At 46.8% G+C, this 8,797-nt stretch overlaps 1 protein-coding gene across 2 annotated transcripts in view; it reads left to right on the forward strand.

Moving 5' to 3' along the window:
• MOCOS (molybdenum cofactor sulfurase) overlaps nt 1-8,797 on the forward strand; it is a 494,081-nt gene that overhangs the window by 598 nt on the left and 484,686 nt on the right. The gene's annotated exons all lie outside the window — the stretch shown is intronic.

Here is an 8,797-nt window from a genome sequence, read left to right on the forward strand (position 1 = left end):
GGCGCCGAGCCACCGCTTCAGCCCGGGCACCTGCTCTGCCTCTGCCTCTGCCTGTCCCCCCTGACCGCAGGGAGGGAAAAGGGGAGAAACTCAGTTTTGCGTGGGGAGCAGGGCAGGGGTCGTGGGCTTTTCCTTCTCAGGTCCCTTTTACCGGAGAGCTCTTTCCATTCTTTGCGAGGCCTGCAGGAAGGGGTGTAAGGGAAGTGTTTGAAGGGGCTTTATGATCTAGAGGAAAAGGCAATCGGGACTCGTTGTAGAGATTCCTTCTTATTAGACCAACAGGTTTTTTTGCCAATAAATAAATAAATAAATAAATAAATAAAACACACACACACACACACACACACACACACTACATATTATATATATACATTCATACATACATATGTATTCTTGGATTGCAAGCTTTCAGGCACAAACATGGGGCGTCGGAGACAACCTTGTAAAAGTTCTTCTGGGCAGAAAGGAAAGTTCATGTTTGCTAGGATTTCACAGAGGAGTGGATACATTTTTATTTTATTTCTTTTCAAGAAATGATTCATCATCTAAGCCAAATCAAGTCCAAACCCGTGAGTCAGTCCAGAACCATGCCCTACAACCAGCAAACATCCCCCAACCCCAACTGGTGGCTTCAGATATTTCCAAAGTCTTTTGGCAGGCATCCGATGTGCAGGCCCAAGCCCGGAGGCTTGAGGTTCCGATGCCCCCAAGTTTCACCTGCCTTCAGCCCTATGGCCGCAGAAGCAAGCTAGGGAGGAGACTTCCATTTCCATAAAGTGGGCTTTAAACCCCAACACTAAACCACGCCAGAAGAACAGTTATCCCCGGGAACACTTAAGGAGAGCTGCCTTCTTGGATCCAGCTACATGGTGTTTCCTCTGTAGATGGAAAACTCCTCTGGGCAGGCAGTTCATAGCTGGCATGGATCCTCTCACCTCCTGTGAATGTCTGTGATGATGCAAATTACCTTGAAACAAAGGCAGGACTTGGATCTCAGGGTTCAGGTGGTCACAGTTGCTTCCTGCATGGGAAAATGAAGATTTCATTTTAAAAAATGGCTAAAATTCAATATCTTCCATGTGTCAGGTATCCATGTTGTAGCTGTATTGGTCTAGAGGAAAAGGCAGTCAGGACTCATAGTAGAGGTGATCTCTTTTATTACACCAACAAGATTTTTGCAAAAAAAAAAAAAAAATGTTTTATTAGAACATTTGAGGCACAAACACCCTTCATCAGGCATCAGAGAAAAGATTGTAAAAGTTCTCCTGGGTAGAAATGAAAGTCCGTACTTCATTGGATTTCACAGAGGTGTCCGTAGATGGGAAAACTCCTCTGGGCAGTCAGTTCGTACCCGTATGAAGCCTCTCGCATCCTGTGATGATCTGTGATGATGCAAATTACCTTGAAACAAAGGCAGGAGCAGGATCACGGGTTTCAGGTGGTCACAGTTGCTTCCTGCTTGGGAAAATATGAAGATTTCATTTTAAAAAATGTGGCAGGGGGCTTTTTGGTGCTGGTGGGGTTACATGTGGTTTTTTTGCTGTAAAAGGATGCAGAGATTGGGAGGGGGGCACACAATGAGCAAACAGCAAGAATTTCTCCTTCGCTAGGCAGCAAAATAGAGGCATAGAAAGTTAGGGCTGGAAGTGACCTCGGGAAAGAATCAAGTCCAGCCCCCTGCTCCAAGCAGGACCATCCCCATCCCCATCCCCATCCCCATCCCCAAGACATTGTCTAGCTGGGTCTTAAAAACCTCTCAGGAGGGAGATTCCACAACCTCTCTGGGTAGCCTGTTGCAGTGTTTTACTACTCTCAGAGTTTTCCCCAAGATCTAACCTAAACTCCCCTTGTTGTAACTTGAGACCGTGAAATAGAAGGGGACACAATAATTAGGTAGACAGGTTTTTTTTTCCAGTTGCATAATCAAATCTTGCTTTCCTATACCCCTGGCCCAGTGTGACGAGCAGTAAGAATAAAGGGCGTAAGAAAGCTATCTTGTTTTGCTAATAAGGCTATGCTTGCCCACAGTATTATGGCACCAGCATTTTTTCTGAAAAGTACAATGGCACTGGGATTATCAGAATGTAATATCAGTTTGCATCCAATCCCATATGTGTTATCAAGTCCGTGTGCTCTTTCTACCAGCAGAGTTTTCACCTTCTCACTCCTTTTCATCATGTCTCTGAAAATAAGTTGTACGTTGCCGATCAAGATCTGCCTTCAGTTCACAAAGCTGTTTTTAATAAAGGAGAAATTGTTTTTGTGATTCTGGTCCAGTACTCTGAAAGCTTTTGCTAGGTGGGATTTACAAAGGAAATGACTACTATTTATTCTATTTTGTTGTATTTATTAGTATATTATTGTTGTTGCTGCTGCTGTTAGCGATGCTGAATGTTAAAATTGGCCTTCAAAAGTAAAATGAAGGAGAGTGAAAAAGCAAAAGGGGTAATTTTGGAAAAGAGAAGATTTCTAAAACTATTTTGAAGATCAAATCAGTTGGAATATTGGTAAAAGCTTGGTATCAACAGGTCTTTGTGTGACAAATACACTTGTACCAAAGTTTTGAAAAACAGCACTGAATCTTAGAACAGGGCCCTAAATCTCTTATTCTGGTGTTTGAACAAATGGCCTGCTTTTTCAAAAAACCTGTTGGAAGACAATTGAGAAGCTCGCTGGCTGCAGAGTAGGTTGGACCTAGTATGCCCCAAAGCACTATGGAATAAGTACTTTACAATCTGTCGTAGCTGTATTTTTCATAGATTCATAGATTTTAAGAGGCTGGAAGAAACCTTGCAAGATCATTAGGTCCAGCCCTGGGTCCTTATACACACTCAGCCTGTTCCTGTTTTCCTGTTTGGGTGTCCTGGATTCTTTGGCTTCTGACTTTTGGTACTACCTTGACCATGGATATGGATTTTGCTTTCTGGCTAGGATTTTGGCTTGGACTCTGGCTTTGACTCTCTTGGGCAGCCTTGGGCCCTGGTTTGGATTACCCTCTGACTCAAGTACAGTACTTGTCAACCCCTTGCTCCTCTAGACTGCCTGTGACTCAGTTCTTACAAAACCAAGAACTCCGTGGTTTCCTTTAACTTCAACATTTGACAATCAAGCCACATGTTTAGGCTGCTCATATTTTAATAAGCACTGTATACGTGAACTTTTATACACATGCGGAGTTCATTGTAGAATTGGGGCATAAATCAAGAATTAGGAATCAAACTTTCCACCTATATTTAAGAAAATCTTTGCCTAGATAGGCAGTTTTCTAAAAATCCAGCAGTGAGGTTTAAGTTGACAAGAACAGGTATCCTTTTTCCCCAAGTATTAAATCCAAGGGTTACAGATGGTTCAGTTGATTTATCACTCCAGATTCAGTTGTGAGATCTATAGTTGCAACTGGAATGTGTTTTGTACTGGGATCAAACCCTGTGCTTTAGAAGTTAGATTTTTTAGCACAAAAAGCATTGTCTAAGTGCTTTTCTGTCTCTTGCTTCTTGTGGGGATGGACATGACACTGTCTAGAGCAGAGGTGGGCAAAGTGTGGCCTGTGGGCCAGATCAGTCTGGTGGCGGACTCCATTTCCCAGCAGTCCCTGCCTGTGTCGCTGTGGCTAGTGGCTCCACTACTGTGGAGACCCCAGTAGTGCCCTGGATCTGGGAAGGGGAAAAGAGGTCCCCGGGGGCATGTGGGCAGCAGATTACAGCTCTGCCCCAGCTCTGGACCATGCTGTCACTGCTACGAGATCCCGGCCCTGGCCCTGGCCCCACCCCCTGGAGCAACTCCTTGCCTAACTGTACGTCCTCCAGCACTGCTGGGGCCAGACTTCATGGGACCCTGGTCTAGAGTATTGTTGTGCATTTTTTCTCCTCCCGCAATGTCCCTAAGTCCTCACCCAACTCAGCTGAATGCAAGAAGGGAAGCAGATGTGGGGGCAAAGACGAAAGGATGGAGAAGGTGGCATAAGCCTCATTTCTACAAGGGTATTTTAAACCCCAGAGTATATGACCAGACAATACCAACCACTTTCAGGAACATGTCAGGTAACTGGATTCAGTGCTGACTAGGAGATTTTTGTCTCTAATAATTTTGTCATGTATATGTGAGTTCTGAGAGTACAGGTATAGGTGATGAAACGAATCTTCAGGATGTCATTCCCTTGCTCTCATGAATGTTACTGGGTTTTTCTTAGGAAGAGGTAAAAAGCTGCAGGAAATCTAAATCCCCCTGGGCAGAGAAATCTGTGAGCTGCTATTGCCAGGCAAAAGGGGGAAGAAAATCTAATTCCCCAGTAATAAGGATGGGGGCATTGTTCTGGATATTAGGAGGCTGAAGGAACAGGTCAACAATGAAATGTGTGAGACTGGGAATTGTGCCATTCCTAGAGGATAGTGACGAACCATGGACTCTGCATCTTGTAGAAGCTTTTATGCTCATAGGATAAAACCTCAAGCAATAGAAGTCTCTCTTGTACCACTGAGTTAGTATTTTTCCTTTTAGGCTGGCAGTGATACCACATATTTTCACGGAATGCATAGCTGTAGTCATGATGGCTTAATGTAGTCATGATGCCCTCATATTGTATGTGGTCCCCACCCAGCATGATCTGGTTGACAAACTCTAGGTCAGGTGTGCCAACCTCATTCAGCCCCACAGGTCAGATGAGCGTCCCTCAGCTGGTCTGTGGGCTGGACTAGGACCAATCCTCTGGGGTGTAGCTGCAGTGCTGGGCTTAGCCCTGTGTGCCATATGCTGGCCCTACTGCTTGCTGTGCGTGTGGCTCCCAGGGCCAGCACAGGGTGCTTTCACCTTGTGGCACCCTGCCAACTGGCCCTGTGTTCTGTCTCTGGGTCCAGTGTGGGGCTGCATGGAGTGTGTGCCCCACGTGCCACGTGTACTGGCCACATGTGCGTGTGCCACATGTGCTGGCCCTGGGGCTTGCTATGCCTGCAGTCCCCAGAGCTTTCATGTGGTACGTGGGCTGGACTCAGCACTGTACATGGGACCAAGGATCCAAGGTGTAGGCTTAATGCATTACTCCAGACCAGCCCCCTGCAGTGCCTGCAGTGCATGCAGTGTGGGGTCCAGCCTGTGCTCCATATACCTTGTGTTGGGCTGGTGCATTGGGTTGTGGGCCAGACCTGTGGGCCGGGCCAGATCATATGGCTCTACAGGCCTGCAGGCTGCATGTTTGACATCCCTACTTCGGATAGTATCAGAAATTCACACTGGTATGTGGAGTCTGCATTTCTCTGTGGCTTGAATGTTGGTTGTCTTGGGTGTAACTGCATTTGCAGTGTTGAAGGAACATTTTGGTGGAAGGCAACTTCAGTGGAGTCTGAGGTCCAAGTGGAAACAAACCTTACATGGTGTCTAAATAATGGAGAGATTATGGAGCTCCAAACTACAAATAGGTATGGAACTTCCAGTTGCATCTGTAAATTATAATGATCACAGATGCACCTAAACTGGACTGGAGATTTCGTGCAAAAAAAGCTCCACTTTCAAGTAGAGGGCCTGTCCAGGGTCAGCAGTTGTATACAGTGGGCATGTCTACACATGAGTTTACACCAGCTTAAATTTACTGCAAAATAAATTACTGCACAGTAAGCAGGAATAAGCCAGTGTCTACACATGAAGGCTTTAAAGCACTGTACAGTAAGGTCTACAAGCGTGCCACTCAAATTGACATAAGTCACCATATTTACCGCACAGTACGGACATGCACATGTAGATGCGTGCCCGTACTGCGCAGCAATTTTGGTTACTGTGAAGTAAATGTGCACATGTAGATGTGCCCAGTATGCTGGAAATCAGCAGCTGGTATCCCAAAAGGCATTCCACAGTCAAATGCTGCTGCCTCAAGTGGACACCTTGGGGTGTAATGTGGCTAGCAGGAAAACTTTCCTTCAGCATTACACTCATTCTAAGGGATTCATTAAGGAATTAAAGAAAACAAAAAGTTTTCTGGCTCAGTCATGGCCAAAAAGGAGGAGAGAGGGAGCACTTTTTATTTTATTTTTAAATTCAGAAAGGCACTCAATCTGTGATGAACCTTTCTACGTCTCTGGACAAGTAGAAGGAAGGGAAACATGTTTGCAGATAGACTCAGGCAGGGATAAGAGCCTTGCCAGTGGTCTTGGAGTAGGGAAGTAGATTACATCATGATGAGTCTCTGGGCTTAAACCATTATTCTGAACTAAGGCATCTCACCTCATACCAAGCTCAGAGCTCTCTTCTGAGTACTTGGTTTCTGACAGACATCTACAGGTGTTACAGCTACTGGCAAGTAGTTTGAATCCTTCTGCCTTCTAACTAGGTAGTCTTGCACTTTCTATAGGAAAAAGCTTAAAACATGCTGGCAAGCCTGTTTGAATCTCTTTCCTGCTCCCAGCAATAGGAATTGTTTGATTCTCTTTCTTACTTTTCTCATTTTCTCCTCAATGTTAATTCCATTCAGGTTCATTTGGCATTTATTTTTGTGATGCAAATTCGGTGAAGGCAGGCGGGTATCTCTGCAGCTTTTCATTAGATTTGCATTGGATTGACACTCTTGTGGCACCCAATTGAAAAACCTCCCTGAAAGATTTTAATGTAGGCCTGATGAAGGTCATGAAGTGTACTTTTGAAACACAGAGCTCCTGTGAGATTAAGTTTAGTATGTGGAAAGTTGTTTTTTTCGTGGTGATGATGTCAGTTTACCAAATGAGTAAACTTCAAGCTCCAGTGCTTCATCCACTGGATTTTCCAAACTGGTGATCTGGAATAATTTAAGATTTCTCCTGAAGGTAAATGATGTCTTTGCTCTTCTATAATCAGCTTGCTTTCTTGCCAACATTGCTATCCAGAAGCTTTTCCATATACAAAAAAGATTAAAAGGTCCTGGAGTTGCATCTGGTGGAGATAAAAGTACTCAAAGTATTTTCAACTCTCTGTTATAATTCACATCACTTTCCTGTATGGGGCTCTCACCAAGTGGATTATATTGAAATGATTGACTGCGTCCTGCAGTGCTGTGATGTGATGGACCTACACCTAGACCAAAGGCAGGCAATTATTTGGACCCACAGGCCACATGGGCAGTTCTAGGGAGCTGCTGTGGGCTGGTCAGCACCCCTCCAGCAACAGCCCCAAACCCACGCACACCCCCAACAGCGCACAATCCTAGCACATGACCTTGGCCTGCCCAACCGCTCCTTTCTAGGCAGCCCAGGCAATGGCAGTGGCTTCTTCTGGCTACCACCGCCACTGGTCCCAGCCCTGTGATACTGGCAGGGATCCATGTGCACAGCCCCAACCCCAGCCCACCCTGTACCCTCTCTGGACTCAGCCCGGTGGAGTGGACTAGCTCTGGACCAGCTAGAACCTGTGCACACAGCCCCGACCCCAGCCCACCCTGCACCTGCTCCAGACTGCCCGGCCACACTGAGCAGTGGCAGCAGTCAGGCAGAAGCTGCTGCTGGGCCTTGGGGAAAAAGCGCAGATGGCAGTGGCTCCTTCTGGCTGCTGCTACCACTAGCCCCAGCCCCATGGTACTGGCAGGGACTTGTGCACACAGTTGCGCCCTGCATCCACTCCAGACTTGGCCCAGTGGAGTGGACCAGCTCTGGACCAGCCAGAGCCTGCACGCACAGCCTCCCCCCCTCCCCCCACTGCTGGGCCCTTCTTGCTGCAGCTGCCCAGAGCTCATGCCTGGGCTACTCTGCTGCTTCTCTCTCCCACCATCACCACCGCCTCTAGGCCACCCAGCAGGACAGTGCTGGCAGTGCAGAGGAGCCACAGGGTAGCCCAGGACCAGGCTCCAGGTGGCGACAGCAAGAAGGGCCTGGCAGCGGCGAGAGGGAGGGGCTACTTTTCCCTGGTGCCAGGCAGCCACTTGTGCCCAGCTGCTGCTGCTTAGCGTAGGAGGGAGAGTCTGGAGCAGGTGCAGAGCAGACCAGGGTCAGGGCTATGTATGTGTGGGTTCTGGCTGGTTCAGAGCTGGTCTGCTCAGCTGAGCCAAGTCTGGAGTGAGTGCGGGGTGGGCTTGGGTCAGGACTGTGTGTGCAGGTCCCTGCCAGTACCACAGGGCTGGGGCTAGTGGTGGCAGCAGCTGGAAGGAACTACTGCCTTCTGAGCTGCCTAGAAATGCGGCAGGATGTGCCACGGGCCAGATGGTGCAGGACCAGGGGACCTGCCACGGGCTGGACAGAGTCCCTCTGTGGGTTGGATCCGGCTGGCAGGTCTTATCTTGCCCATCCCTGAGCTAGAAGGTCGTTTTGTCCAAAGCTAGATAGCCTCTGTTTGCCTCCCCTTAGATCTTTTAGTCATCAAAGGTGTCTACAAAGGACCAAGCACTCCTTACTTCCTCTATCAGCAGTTCACTACAGCTTGTACTTAGGCTTGTTCTGATATTTGAGTTCCATTTTCTCTAAACCTGTCTAGAGCAGGAAAGCCCAAACTTTCTTTGTACCCCAAAGGTTTGGTATTTTTTTAATTCGCTCCTTATTTAAATATTTTTTTTAAGCCTTGTTTTGTGGAATTCTCATGCAGACATCCTATGAATTAAGCATCCTCCATAAGCATCATCCATACACCTATGTGTATGTATAATATAAATTAAAAAAAAACCCTTAGCCACTTTGGATCAGTCCTTGCTGCCTGCTATAGTTGTTCTTTAGTTTCTACTGAGAAGGTGTGTCCTCCATTATCCTGGGTGTTAGAAATCCTTTCTCAGAACTCAGTTCAGTCATCCATCATGCAGCTCATGACTGTCTGGGTGCTAAGTTCTATGATTGTTTTTTTTAAGGCTTTAAATGAG

Source organism: Gavialis gangeticus, unplaced genomic scaffold (genome assembly GCF_001723915.1).
Source record: "Gavialis gangeticus isolate Ggan-Ray unplaced genomic scaffold, GavGan_comp1, whole genome shotgun sequence".
In the NCBI taxonomy this organism is placed as follows: Eukaryota; Metazoa; Chordata; order Crocodylia; family Gavialidae; genus Gavialis; species Gavialis gangeticus.